This window comes from Tigriopus californicus, chromosome 6, assembly GCF_007210705.1.
Source record: "Tigriopus californicus strain San Diego chromosome 6, Tcal_SD_v2.1, whole genome shotgun sequence".
NCBI classification, from domain to species: Eukaryota; Metazoa; Arthropoda; class Copepoda; order Harpacticoida; family Harpacticidae; genus Tigriopus; species Tigriopus californicus.
In genome coordinates this window covers 4187235-4202739 of record NC_081445.1, presented here as the reverse complement: position 1 = coordinate 4202739, position 15505 = coordinate 4187235, and the positions used below count along the sequence as shown (strand labels likewise).

Sequence of the window (15505 nt, the reverse complement as noted above, 5' to 3'; positions counted from 1 at the left end):
GATGATAATGGAAATTACCGGCATTTATAAACGAGGGCAACGTAATAAGCAAATTATTGTAGAAGTCAAGGCCGCCAATAAGTCTTACTCTCAGGCGGCGGACGCATCTGCCAATGTCCTTGAATCTGAATCGTCGAAACCGAGCGGCACATGTTATGGATGTGGGTCAAGAGACCATTATAAAACTCAATGCCCACACAGAACTCACATCTGTCAGGAGTGCGATAGAGTGGGTCACGTAGAACGAGTTTGTGGCAAATTTCCAGTTCGTGGTCGTGGCTGCATGAACGGTCGTCAGTGGCCAATCAGTCGCGAATCACGTAAACCAAGACTAAAACCAAGGCTACCCTCGATCATCGTCGTAGAGAACGAAGTGGATCGGCTACCATCTCGGCTGTCAATCATCCTAATTGCCCAACTCCTAATTTTCGAATTGAGGTAACCTCCTTGGATGGTTCCCAGTTTTGTCTTGACGCAATACCAGATACAGGTGTCACCCGGTCTGTCATAAAAACTGACGTTCTAAAAAAATATCACATTATGTTGCGTCCATCCACGACTAGTCTAACGGCCGCAAATGGCACAATCCTACGGAATGATGGGGCCGTTTTATTAAAAGTCAAAGGCAAGAACGGCAACCCCCACGTAGTAGACGCAATCGCTTCGCCCGATATAAAAAAGTCACTTATTTCTTGGCAAGATGTCATAGCCATGAATGTCATACCCAAAGAATTCCCACTTTACCAACTGAAATATTGACGGACGCCTCCAGGCTTCATGGGTTTGGTTTTGCTCTGGTCCAGAGAAATGCCAGGGGTCATCCACACCTAGTACAGTGCGGATCGTGTTCTCTAACTCCAGCTCAAAAGAATTATGCCACGGTTGAGCTGGAGTGCGTTGCCCTGATTTGGGCAGTTACGAAGTGCGAATATTATTTGAAGGAAGGGAATGCACGAATTTGCCGTTGTCACCGACCATCGCCCTTTAGTGGGCTTATTTGACAAACCTCTTGCAGACATATTCAACACCCGTTTCCAACGGTTCCGGGAGAGACTCATCGATTACAACTTTTTCGTTACAAGGACTGGTGGAAAACAACATAAAATAGCTGATGCTCTCTCTCGAGCTCCCGTCTTCCCAGCGAGTGCAGACATCTCTCACGTTACAACTCCCTCTGAAATAACAATGGTTGAAAGTATTCCTGCACCTGATGTTGGTTTCCTAACAAAGCCTGAATGGATCGACTCCGAATATGATAAGCTCATCGAAGTGGTTGAATCTAATCATCTACCCCCGGATCTCGCCGAATTTAACTGAGCTTTTCCGAATCTTGCGGTTAAAAATGGAGCAGTATTCTTCAAGAATCGACTAGTTGTTCCCCGCCCTGCCCGAGCCCATGTACTATTGGAGCTTCATTGGGCACATCAAGGTCTTGTGAAAACCTCACTTCAAGCGAAAACTCATTTCAATTGGCCATTCAAGAGAGATGATGTGTTCCCTGCTTCCGCCTTCATTCAAACACTTCACACCTTCTTATATGCTCGCATCCAACAAGACAGCTGACAAAAAAGACACTACAATTGAGATGATACGTATGGGTTTTATGATCATAGAAACGAGGAGGAAGGAAAATAAAATAAAATACAACCATCCACAGACCACCAGAAGAAGTGGTCGGATTTTTGTTGTGACCAAGAGTTGGCCTAGGGCAAGACGACCAGAAGCCATTTCAGCCTGTGATCTGGCCCAGGCAGTCTTAACTAGACATTCGCGTAATTGTCAGTCTTGTCCAGATCTTGACATCACTGGCCAGATATTTCTTTCATATCGAGGATGTTCATCCGTTCAAAACTCTGTCAAATGCGCACAATTTGAGTTACATTCCAAATGAAATAGAAAGTGTGGCAATGAAATGGATGAACCCTGAACAAAGAAGTCATATTTTCAACTTCAGTCTGGGAATTTTTTATTTGGACCAAATGCCAAACTACCGTTTTGGCCAACCTCTTGCTAACAGAAATTTGAACAGAGTTTGAAAAAGCGATCTTAAAATCTTTGCTGAATTATTCAACCGAACAAGAAAATCAACCATTTTCCAGCAGAGTCTTTCATGTCTTGGATGGAAAGAGTGATTTTGCGTCCCATTTGACGGCCGGTTTGAGTCCTCTAAGACCTACTACCAAATTGGGGGTTTGATCTGGGCCATTGGACCTCCCTACTCCCCCTCCCCCTCCCCCTCCCACGGTTTACTCCCACGCTACCCTCCCACGGCGAGGAATTATTGATCAGTGGATTCAAGACTTGCGATCAATTTCAGATACCATCATGGTCTTTAAATGTTGTGCCCTTGGATGCACGTCGGTCGGGGTACAGTAACGCCCAAACCTTCCAATCCATCACCTATCGCAAGTTTCCGAATGACCCAGAAATGATACGAAAGTGGATTCAAGTTATTCCAAGAAAAGATTAGACTCCTTCCTTTTCCTTCTTCCAAAGTATGTTCACTGCGCACTTCTTGCCCCAAGACTTTGTTACCAATAGTCAACATTATCTGCCATCCAGGAGAAAAAAGAGAACCTATCAAGACGAAGGCGTCCTCTCTCGAAGACGTCTCAAAGCCAGTGCTTATCCCACCCAATTCCCTAATACCAAACCGTACCTTTCAAGGACGCCCGTGGCGGCTAGACATGAAACTTCGTCGATTTCGGCTCGATTTCGGCTCGATTGGAGCGAGAACAGCGAGCTCAGAATTTGGCCATTTCCGAGTTTTTTCAAGCAGATCAATTCACGTCGTTGAAAGAGCTTGATGAGCGTATAGACTGATCAGCGCTGCCGCTTGGCTTGTCCGAAGTTCGCCGTGGAAGTTCTCATACGTTTCTCTGCTTCAATGATCAAGCTGATGGAAGCCTCGAAATATTCTTTCAACTTTCCATCCTTCAGGATTCAACCTTTGTAATGAAAATGGGTGACATGATTGTACCGAAGAAAATTGTCTCGCATGTGACTACCGATGACAAATTAACAAGTTGTTCTGCAATTGGAAACGTCCTGATTGCCCTGAAAGTCTATGCGGAAGAATTCGATCAAAATCCTCAATGCATTGAAAATGTTGTTTCGGATTTCAAACGGAAAATTTCACAATTGTCCATTTCTGATGACCGAGCACCAAAATTCCAATTTCTGTTGGAACAACTGGACCTAGCTCTCCATCGATCCAAAAAACAACGCCGATACTCTTTAGGTAAGGATTTGAATGAGATAGTTCACACAGGGTGCATCTATAACAAAGTGCCATGCCACAGAGTTACCTTAAAAATAATAGTTCTTCAAGTAAGGCTCCTAGAATGTGTTTTTGATATTTTTTCTTATTTTTCAGACTTATTAGCATCAAGTTACCTGTGTTTGGTTACGTCTCCTGCTCTTTATCGACATCTCATCAGCAATAACATCCTCTGATCCCGCATATCAAGGAATTAACAAGACCAATGGACACCCAGACTGGCCTCAGTGATAGGAACGGTGTATATTTTAAGTAAAGGCTAAAAAGTCTAAATGATAGAGAGAAGCTGATGGTGCTAATGGCGGACGAAATTTACTGCGCTTAAAGAGCAGAGTTTGTCGGTGGCAGCTTCTTTGGATTGATGGACAAAAAATATGTGAAGACTGTCCTTGTGTTCATGATAAAGTTCATTACTGGAAAGTTCAGCGACACTGTTGCCCTCTATCCTATGACCACCTTAGACTCAAAAACCATGAAGACGACCACCATGGAAGTCTTCAAGTCCTTGCACAGTTTAGGCTGTAAGGTACTCGTGATGTCCGTGGATATCGCCAGCGCCAACCGAAAGCTCTACTCCCACGAGTTTTGCCAGGGCAATCTTCAAACATCAGTTCCTCATCCCTTTGACCCAGAACAGCCTTTGTTCCTTTCATTTGACGCAGTTCATTGCTTCAAAAATTTGAGAAATAATTTTGCAACCAGAAAAAATGCTCAGTGCCCAATGCTTGAAGGTGATGGAGTTCTTCAACCAACCTTTCTTCATCTCGAGGAGCTTTATAACCTTGAAAAAGGAAGGCCTTTAAAGATGGCCTATAAACTCAATCACGAGGTGCTCTATCCAACAGCAATTGAGAAGACCAATGCTCAGCTTGCCGATAGTGTCTTTCATGACTCTACTATAAGTGCTTTTGAGTTCTTTGTTGACTAATGGAGAAAAACCTGCTTGGAAGGACTGTGGATTTACTAAAGATTGTGCGACATTGTGAAGACACCCCACCAAGGCTTTCGGAAAAGAGACGTTAGAAAAGTACCAATTTTGGACAAGAATAGTGACAATTTGACCTTTCTGAGGCATTTCGAATCTTGGTTGAACAAGTGGGACGCCCTTGAAGCTTCCAAAAAGACAAAATCAGGTCTAACCCGAGAGACTCTACTTGCCACAAGACAAACTACAAAAGTGCTCATTGAGATCGCAGACTATTTACTGGACAAAGAAAACTTCTCTTACGTTCTCCCTGGCCAATTGCAATCTGATGTCATTAAATCATGCTTCAGTTGGATTCGGCAACTAGGAGGGGGAAATTATTTCCTCTCTATTCGGTAGGTCCTTGAAGCTGAGAAGTCAATAAAGTTGCGCTCTCTTGTCTGATACTCAAAGTGCTCTATTCAAGATCTGAAGGATGTGTTTGTAGACATTGCTGCTATCGAAAAAAAATTGAGGAACGTGGCACTCAACTCGAAACTTTGGTTCCCGAGACCGGCCGAGATGTATCCAAGAATGAGGACCGGAACATCATGTTTTATGTGGCAGGCTACTTTGGATAATCCCTGTCCAAAAAGACCAAATGTGAAGAGTGTAAGGAGCTGTTTGCCAAGTCTCGTACCCTGAGTGTGACCTTTGGAAGCTACCAACCAAAGTGATAAAATGCTTCAATCGGCCTTCTTGGAGCAAGTCAATCGCGGAGGTTTCGTGCATCCGAGTGATATTTTATTCGCTTTTTGTCTTGTCATTTGGAACTTTTATCGGGAATTGGAAGAAACGGAGGCAGCCAACAATGCCTTATGTCAACACAACACCAGCGTGAAGTGTTTGCTTTGAGTTTTGAGTTTTATGAAGAAATTGGAGCAAAATGACGAGCTTTGGAATGGATTTCAGAGCCAGTGCACCAATGAACATGCCTTCATTAACAGCGGAAGTGAAATTGCCCGGAGACTTTTCAACTTCTTCTCAAAAAACCTTTGTGCTGAGGAGAATTCCAAGGTTTATGCTAGCAAAAAGAGAGGCCCCACAGACGGTACGGGTGGCCGAAAGATTGCTAAATTACAATCTACGAACTCGTAGGAAGAGAGAAAAGGAGTCTCAATATTGTATGTTTGTTTTAATTGAGACTTTAACCAGAATGTATAGGCGCTTTAATATGTTATTGTATAATAGAATATATCTTTTATCCCATGTCTAATAATTACGTAAAAATGGGGTTCCTGTGGGGAAGCGAGACCAACCTGCTGCCTTTCTTCTCCTCCTTTTCATTGATCTAAGCGACATTACTTTCAGATTTACAAGCCGGCATAAACAAAGCCTATTTTGCCACTGAATTTGCCCAATGCTGTCCCTACTTTCAATTCTTCCTTAGTCCGATTGGTAACCCTTTGACTTTTGGCCAACACAAGACTTGACTCCTGAAATCCCAACCCTTCGCCCTCGGTCTGGCCATTTGTTTACATAATAACACATCTGTTGTGATATTGCTTTTCCTTAAATTGTTTCTTTCCGAAATCTTTTGTATGTATGGTTGCAATCTCGTATCTTCACTTTTTCCGGGTTCTTTTCTTTCTCTTCACTTCTCTCATGACAGGGCACCCCGAATTCCGATCCAAAGAAGGACATATATCATTTTCCACATCTGAAGTATACAATAACAGATGTTAAACAATGTACAAGAGTATTTGCCCTCCAATATATCATATCTATGCGAACCACCCATGCAAAAAAAGAGTGTTCGTACATTTCTTCTTGTTTGATTATTTGGCAACACTAAATCTGATATCATGACGTCACAACTTATTGATATCAACAAGACTCTGAGGCGGCCATTGCTAGTGAAAAAGCGATTGACACTGGTTCAAGAAATCGTCGAAAAAGAGAACAAGTGGATTATGTTGGCGCTTAGTTTGGCTGAAATTTGATACTTAATTCGTGAAGTGGGTAATGTTGGGGAGTAGGACTTCACCTACAGACTTAACGTTAACCATTACACACACTATTTTTCCCCAAAAACCAAAGAATGAAAACAATCTTATTTATCTTTCATTTTCTATTTTTCGGATACATTTGCAGGTATGCATGCCATGGGTCATTTTCCTGTCTCAGATGGAAACAAATACATTTGACATGGGTGGAGGCTTTAACAAATGAGTGGGACTAAAGGTTGTACCTGCTTGGGGCCGATTGGTACTCAAGTAGTGGATCAAAGAAGAAAACATTCCACGCAATGCCGTTCCTAGACCATTGGTCATGGACACGGGTTCGGATTGGAGGAGCAAAGTATTGGTCGATGCCTTAAGTGACCTCGGTGTGGAGACTGTTGTGATATCTCCGTATCATCGACAATACAACCCGGTCCAGTGGTTCAATCGAATCCTAATGAATATGTTACAAACTAGGGTTCTAACAAGATGATCAGAGTGAGTGGACCGCTAAAACTTCCCACTGCACTTGCAGATGGACCTGACGCGACACAATCAGAATGTCTCCATTTGAGGCCCTGGCTGGCCCAACCGATTGACTCTCAATGGAAATGAAGACCCCCGCCATTCGATGCATCATGCGGTTAGTTGGATGGAGCTTTTTTGTGTTCATCACTTACTCGCTTACTTCATCTGAGAGTCACAGTTGAATCAAAGGGCGGATGATGGTCCCCCAACGGCTCCGGTGATGTTGATGTGATGGTCAACTATGGCATTGACTATCAAACACCTTTCTTTTTGCTCGAATGCAATGTCTGGGCATCATGACTTGCCTGTCCATCATTACACGTTGCTTTCTGTCCTCAGATGTCTGCCTCATTCGCTCCATGAACGGATAGGGCCTCAAGCAGCTTCTTTTAAAATATTGAATACTTTGTAGATGAAAAGACGTCCTTCTAGTGGTAGGTTAACTATTTGGATAACGAAGGTCAAGGTCCGTTCTGATGGTTCTGAGCATCAATGTTCTACCCACCCAAAACCGAATCATAACATGCAACTGATTTTAGAGACATTCTACCCCGCAAGGAGTCAGGATCACCTCGCCTACGTTTTGGCACCGATTTATACAAATCCTACCCCAATTTGCTGGACACGGTGTTTAGAATGCTGTAAACAACTTTCAACTAACCTCTCAAGACTTTTGAAGGCGGTTTTTGATAACATTAGATTAAGAAGTTCAATTTCTGCTCCGTAAAAAAGTTAGTTCTCGGTCAAAAGAGTATAAAATCACAATTGTGGTATTCTATGTAGAGGTTAGGTTTTCCAATTTGAAGCGTGACTAAAGAGTTAGTGCATATTTGATCAATAGTGTTTCCTTAAAATGGAACTGATTTTCATGAAAGTTCAATGAACTGCACAACTAGGTATAAAAAACACATTTATTAAAAAATGGAATACAAAATATTCAATTTGAATGTGTTTCAAGTTACCTAATATCTAGGCCTAAACCTACAGTGGGGTGAGACCTGTCCAGATCATTACAAAACACCCGGTAGATAAGGCAGCCGTCGACTTGCCATAGCAGAATATTCTACTTTATGATAGTTACTCTACTTGGTATTGTTCAAGAATGGCCAGCTTCAGCAAAAAAAAACACAAAAAAAATTATTTTTACCATTCTTCCTATTCTCTTCAATGGTCATCCCTCTCAATGAACCCGTCTTGTTTCTGCTAGAGGTCGTGATAAATTGAATTAGATACCATAGCACATAATAATTGTACGAAATCTACGAAATCACGTGTTTGGTTCTTGAAGTCCGAAAAACATGATTAAAAATTTGCAAGGTATTAGCCACGGGATAAAAAACGTCAAAATATTTACTTTTCGAGAAAATGGCCAAAATATTAAAAAAAAATGTTTTTTTGAAATTAAATACCTAGCTCCAGTTTATACCATACCTACATTGCCCGTAACAAGCCGCAATATTCCACATACAGTAAGATCGACATTGACAAGTGGAATCATCTATACACTGTGCTGTTTCATGAGTTACAAGCAGAGGTAGGATTAAGGATCGGAATCAACTCGCCGGATGCTCTTAAACGATTGGAAGTGGTCGAGGGCAGTTCAGGAGACCCTTATGCCATTAGTACATTGTTATGTTGGTCCTTTAATGGGCCTATGCAGTTCAAACCCTCTTGAGCCGTCCTCAACAACTGCGTTCGATTTCACTTTAATTTCGTTACCCTTGCCCTTAGAATGGGAGTGGATTTGGTATTCAAGGGAAGCCGATGGAAGTGGGAGAGGGAGAAGGAGAGAGAGGGAGAAGGAGGGGGAGGGAGGAAGGTAAGTAAGCCAAACGGGTTCGAAAACGGGGTGGGGCGGGCCTAGGATTAAAGACGGGTCAGCTCTAAGACTACGGTACTGATCTTGTCCGTAGCTTTGCCTCCTTTGTGTCCCCTCTAAATGGACGAAGGTACACCGTACGTTAAAGCACATCTTATGTGTCATGGACTGACGACATATGTACGGGTGGAAAAAAAGACAATCTACCTTCTAACATCCCGTCTTCCAATCGTACTTCTCTAGGACGAACTTGATTGCTTCCGATAAACAGGACGGATTGCTTTCTCTACAAGTGTCTTTTCCTGCTCCATTTCAAGTGGAGATACTACTTCAACCTGTACATTGGTCAAGTCAGTCAACTTCTCAACTACTGGGTAAGTCTGTTGTTCAAGCACCACCCCGGTCTGATTGACCCAAGTAGCTAAAAAATCCTCATTGATAATGGGCTTATTGCCCACAGAAGGATCCTTCCCTGCTAAGACATTCCAAACATTGTCTAGCCTCTTTGCTGACTTTTCCAAAAAAAATGACAAAGTACTGGAAAAAATAATGAAGCCCAAGCTTTTTACCTGCATTGAAGGATAAGCAACTTTTTCTCGAACTCAACAGAGTTTCCGAGACCACTTTGCCACTCTAGCTCAATCAATTCAACTAGAGGGCTTGTGACTAGCCCTCTAAATTCAACCCATTAACACTTTCATCGAAAGTTTTGAAAAGCACGAATTCGAAGATGTAATGAATTTGGATATCGCCAAAGAGTTTGCTGAGCTGATAGGAATCCTTGATAAAATGATTGCTCGACCCTTTTTTCCCGAGAGAGAAGAAAACGCTACAGTACGCTGTTGTATTTGGAGCGCCACAAGGCTCCACACACAGGTAAAAATACCCTTTAAAGTTTTGACAGAAATTCCCAAATACATCTTGGCATTTTTCCACCTCAGAAACTCATAGGGAACAACTTTGATTTCACTGCTTTATAGCATTCTAGCCCACATACAAACCTTACATACCATCCTGTGATTCTGGCAACGGACCAACCAGGTTCATTCCGACTTTTTGAAACGGGCCAAGAGCAAGAGCATGAACTTTTCATGGGTATTAAGCTTCACTGCAGGCCTGAAAGTTGGGAAACAATTGCCTAACATGGGATTGGTTTGTGCATGAAATCTTAAACCTCAGGGTCTGTCAAGACGCACGCCCAAGTTGATATAGTTTTGTGGAGAGTCGGTCCAGAATTCTGGCCAGAATCAGGGTCCATAGTACAGTTTTGAACAAGCTTTGGGATTGCAGTCTGATCTGCATCATTAGATTATTGTATGCACCCAACGGATACCAACGCCTTTGGAGGCCATGGATGACTTCAAGCAAGGAAGGATGTACTGAATGGCCTCGTCATCTTCCTAACCAGCTTCGCATTGTTCAATGCTCTTCACTTCATGATGTAAGCTTTCTTATGAAAAGTGGAACTCAACAAGCTGACCCAACCAACGCCAAAGCCGTCTGTTCATACCTTAATCAAGCTGTTAGCCAAGAGATTAGTAGAAAGGCGTCGGCTTGTCGATTTGTAAATTGACGAGCAATTGTGAGTGAGATTGGGGGAAAAATGTGAATCAAACCCTTTTCGTTCCAACTCAATCATATGCTTGTATTGTTCACAATGACAAAATCAACCGTCGGTTCACATAAATGGCAGAAATGGGATAAAATAGTGGACAATCAAGGAATGCAATGGCATCTGGCAAGTATTGAAACACAAGAGTGGGCAGCTCGCTTCTCCGGAATACCCAAGTATTAGGTCATCTTTGATTTCTCAGGGGAGAAACCTCTCCATCCAAGATCTGTCCAGGGACTTGGATTCTCGGGCATGGCTCGTGATCGTGGATGGGCTGATTGTAGATGGGCCGATCGGTCATCAGGTTTGCAGGCCGACTTCTAAAGCTGAGATCCATTGGCTCGTCTGGATTGGAGAGCTTTGATTCTCGTCCAGAGTTTCTTCTGAATAGCCATGTGATCCTTTCGGTTCCTGACTTGCCGCAGAATTGCAGAATATTCGGCCATGAGAGGGTCTGGATGGGGCTTGTACCAAGATGAGCAAGCCCTTCGGTAAGCGTCTTCAAACTGGGGCTCAACATGTTTGGTCCAAGCCTCGAGGAGGTGAATGGCATGCTCGAATTCATTCTTGCTCTTGTCAGTGTGCAGCCCTTGATTGTTTGCATTGTTCTTGATTGTCTCAAGATGAGACAAGAACAACTGGATCTTGGAGAATTCGTCCCGGACTTGCTCTTCATCCTCATTCCGGATCGGAATCAGAATCCTGACTTCGGTCATTTTCAGTTCTGTCAGCGCCCTCAATTGCTCGGAGCTCAGGCCGGAATTCTGCAGTCGGAGAGCATCAAGCCACAAGGGTTTGAGGTTTTCCAATTCCAAATCCAGTGGAGATGGCTATGCGAGAGAGGTATTGTGTCCCTTCCGGCATGTTCGGATCCTGACCAAAGACGATATATTGGATTGTTGTCGGAGGTCATGGCGGAGTTGACTGTAAGAGGTCGGTTCTGAGAGACAATCGTTTTGAATGCAATCTCAGGAAAGAGAATCGGCTGTGGAGGGATCAGTTGGGTTGGAATGGGCCCAGGGACCTGACCCTGTTCAAACGGGAAATCAGTGCATTCTTGACCGCTCGTAACCAATTCAAGTCCATGATAGAAGGCAAACGCACGTTTTGTCTTGTCAAGAAGTCGTATTATAGCACAAAAAAGTCACTTTGCCATGTGTACCTGGGAATCCTTAATGGTAACGTCACTCAGTCTATTCAAATGTAACGTCCACTCAGTCGATTGGTCAAAAATGAGACTGATGAGGACAAATGTGAGCGTCAGTTTTGAGACGCCAGAAACCACGAGAAACACAGGAATGGGATGAAATCCAAGGGACCGCTCGTTTTTAGCCATCAAATGAAACCCATGGGGCATCTTGGTCAACAAACCAGCGTGGGTGCTTGGCCAAGACGCAAGAAGCGAAGAGTTTAAGTCAAAATGAGCGTCTCCAAGCTCCAGAAGTTTGACCCCTGTAAGCTGAGTGCAAATTGCCAATTCTGGATTCGAGTCCGTTTGCGCTTCAAATTGTAAGACATCAATAACAGGCCAAATGAGCCACAAAGAGTCAAAATGTCATGAAAATATGGCTGACTGAATTGAATCGGGAAATTGCTGCATTGGGACAAACATTTCAATTCTGGCTGTTTGATGGATACAATTGTTTCTTACCACTTAACTTCGTTAGTTTCATTTGAGGTTGATATGCACATATTTAATTTGTCATTTATTTCAATTTGCTAGCTTTGATCCAGTAATAGATTCGCTGATAAATATTGTGAAAATCTCTCTAATCTCTGATACAAAAATGCCTACGGTCACTCACTTCCCTTGCTCAAAAAAACATCCCTACCACCCCCCAGACAACTACGACTACTTCCTGGACGCCTCCAATGAGATCTACGAAACGCTCATGATTCACGCCACCAACTCGGGTTTAGTCCCAACCGCTGTTCTACTACCAATGAGCCTAGCGTGTTGTTTGACTAGCTGAGTGGTCTGCCCTTTCCTTGGGAGATGTCTGTTTTCCTTCTAACATACATTGTAAAAGGACGTTGAGGAGAGCGTCGGATTTCCTCCGTAGATGGAGGGACTTTACAGTTTCCACTAAACGCTCCATCAAGCAACATCTCTCGGCTTCTGAGTATTCATTCAATAGATCACCCCACATTAACGAGATGGTTGCTAAAGATTTTGTAAAACTTCTTCAAAAACGAAGAAATGGAGGGTCAACCAAAGCCAAATCCGCTCCTGGGTAACAAGACCAATGGTAATGCCGAGAAAGAGTTGGCACTTAATGCTAAGAAAACTGCGGCCTAGGCAAGGTCGTCAAGACCAGACGAAATCCGAAGCAATCTTCTTATGATGTCCTCCCCAATGATCAACTGTTTCACTTGCGACTGATGAAGGAGGCCCGTTTGACTCAAAACGAGGTGTTCTGAAGAATGCAGACAAAAACAGCCGTCATCGTCAATTGAAAGATGGAGAGCAGTCTGGCCTTAAACTTGAAAATCAGCCTCAGTCACAACCGATATCGATGCCTCCGCTTGAGACTCTCCTTCAATATGAGCCTTCGCCTCAGCCTTGTCTTCAACATCTGCAACGCCTCTGTCTCGTCCCAACCTCCAATCAGCCTCAATGTCGTCCTGAAACTGCACAACAGACTCTGTCCATGCCTCTGAGAAGACACAGACTCACCCCTCAGCCTCCACAGCAACCCCTATCCATGCCTCTGATGAGAGAGTCTCCTCCATCATCAATCCTCAAATCAGACCCAGACTGGCTCTCAATCTCAGCAACAGCCTCTGTCCATGCCTCTGATAGAGACACAGACTCGCCCTCAGCCTCCAAATCAGCCTCAATGTCTCCTAACTGCACACAGCCTCTGTCCATGCTCTGATGAGAATCTCCTCCACCATCAATCCTCAAATCAGACCCAGACTGGCTCTCATCTCAGCAACAGGCGCTGTCCATGCATCAACCTGGACCTCAGTCTCACCTCAAGTCTCCGCATCACTCTCAATCTCCACGGACGGCTTTGTTCAAGACGGTGTAGAGCCGCAGCCAGACCCTCAGCAGACTTCAGCCAAGCCGCACATGGTATTACCTGACCCACTGCAGCAACAGGACCCTTTGTCATTTCCCCCCAAAACCCAGAAGTGGGACCTAATGGATGCCCTTAAACTTCCCTCAAGAGGCCGACATGACATTGCAGAGGCATCGGGTAGGCATTTGTTATCTCTCCATTGCCGAGGATGCGAAAGGGATTGGGAATGGTCGAACGTCTTGATCAAGGCGATGAATGGGCAGCCAAAGCCAACCACAAAGACCACTCAGATGTGCCTCAAGAATTGTTCGAGCTTTTGTATCAGAAGCCTCCAAATTTTGAATTATGACAAGTACCGATTATGAATTATTTCTGTCATGATTGTCGTGTGTTTAGTCGATATCAATATTTTTTGGCCTTCTTCAAAAGAATGGCCTATGATCAACCCTACTGTGTTTGTCAGAGATTTTCCCACCATATTTGGATGTTCATTACCACTTTCGTGTCACAACGCATCATCGATTCTCGTCCCAAAAATGGTTGGAGACAAAATGGAAATCGATATTGTCATGTTGACGTATTTTGACTTGCTATGAAATAAAGCGCGTTGGAACATCAACCGCTGAACATTTCTGCACTCTTACTTTTTCCCATCTGGACTATGGGAACTTTGAATCTGAGTTCTGAACACTAGTTTGAATTCTTGCGCATTACCGATTGAGACCGATGAGCATCAGAGTGAGGGAAGATGAGGGCGGCGAATCTTTCTCACTGATTGACCAACATGGATGCTCAAAAGGCTTGCGTTGAGCTTGTCAAACGAGTGAAATTGACCCTTGTATCGACTTTACCATTCTTAAATGTCGTATTTCAATTTCTAGCTTCAAAAAAGCGTCGTAAAAAAAATATGATTAAGAAAACAATGCTTTATACTTTCAAAGGCGAAAATTCAAGTCCAATTTCATTCAAAAAAGAAAAAGAGGGCAGTATGCACGTATGCTTGTATTTTGAAGTGTGCAAACGGGAAATGATATTGAAACACCTCAAAATTTTGCTTCGGCTTCTATCTAGCGTTCGTTGTCTTTTTAACAATTGAGACACGTGCAGAACACCGAGGGAATCCTTGAAATCGAATTTTTGGACATTTAAGACGGCTGCATTTCAAAGTATAGGAATGAATTTATTAGATCAGTTCTCTAGAAAACGATCTCAAAATTCATCATTTTCCGTCAATACGACAGCAGTTTTCTAATTTATGTCCGCACCTACGAAGCAAAGGCGCTGCTCCCTCTAATGAAAAGGACATCAAAATTCACCCGCCTAATTTTTTGGCCGTGGGTCCATACATCCATTGCTAACAACTGAATGTTTCCCATAACCATTCGCCACAACAAAAGCGCGCTCGCTAAGCCATAATTCTGTCTGATTCGTAGAAATAGCGCCAATGTTGATGATAACGTCAGAATGCTCCATGTGATTGATATACTTCTCTTTCTCGACACCGCGTGCGTGGAACTCTCAACGCCCGTTGAAGCGGATCCATCTCTGAGCACGCTGACCTGCGCACAGCTTGCACGCTCACAGTGAATGCTCTGAGATCTACCACAACTTGCTCAGTCTGAACAACACCAACCCGAATAACACTCATTCAACGTCTATACCAAACGAAGGTAAGTGCACCATAGTTTGCTCATTTTATTAATATACACATCAGAACCTTCACAATTATAGTCAAAACAACAGCATCCCCATTCTATTTTTTAAATGAGCTCAAAAGATGTAACTTTCTGCTCTGAACAAATTAGTGTTGGTGAAAGGTTGGTGTCCATAGAACAAATGGCACAATTGGTATGGAAATGAAATACTAAACCTTTGTAGATCTCAATGCTCTGTTGCACTGCCTCTTTGTGGGTCGCGTAAAAGGATCCCTCACAATTAATGCTCTCATCATTGCCTTGTATTCAATATTGAGTGCTTAAACCTGCTCAGATTTTGGAATAGATTTAGAATGCAAGCATTGACGTTTTTCTTCATGCCTGAATTTTAGAGTCCTTTGGTTTGGTTCTCCGCGTTGAAAACATGAAAAACTAAAAGCAGGTCCTGTAGTTTACAGATGCATGAGCAAATAAAATGAAATAAAGCTGCATAGTTGGTTGCTTCTCTGTTGTTGTGGTAGTGATGATTAAAGGTTGGAAAATTAATTCGGCTTTGCATTCTAGTTACTTACTGTCCCTGGGAGAATGCCTGAGTAAATGAATAAAGGTATTGGGGGTAAAATAAATAATCAGGCGACCAATTGTTCTTTTGACCGGAAGCAACAAGTATTACGGGGA

General features: G+C 43.2%; 1 protein-coding gene and 1 long non-coding RNA gene across 2 annotated transcripts in view; both read left to right on the top strand.

Annotated features, from left to right (window-relative positions):
- The first annotated feature begins 2378 nt into the window (after positions 1-2378).
- LOC131881875 (uncharacterized) lies at positions 2379-5448 on the top strand. Its single transcript, XR_009373408.1, has 2 exons — positions 2379-3241; positions 3377-5448. It is a non-coding gene; the product is annotated as an uncharacterized LOC131881875 (long non-coding RNA).
- Positions 5449-14828: 9380 nt separating this feature from the next.
- Positions 14829-15505, top strand: part of LOC131882157 (uncharacterized) — an 81713-nt gene continuing 81036 nt past the window's right edge. Inside the window, exon 1 of the mRNA XM_059229220.1 lies at positions 14829-14842. The gene's annotated coding sequence lies outside the window, so the exon portion shown is untranslated. The remainder of the gene's footprint in view (positions 14843-15505) is intronic.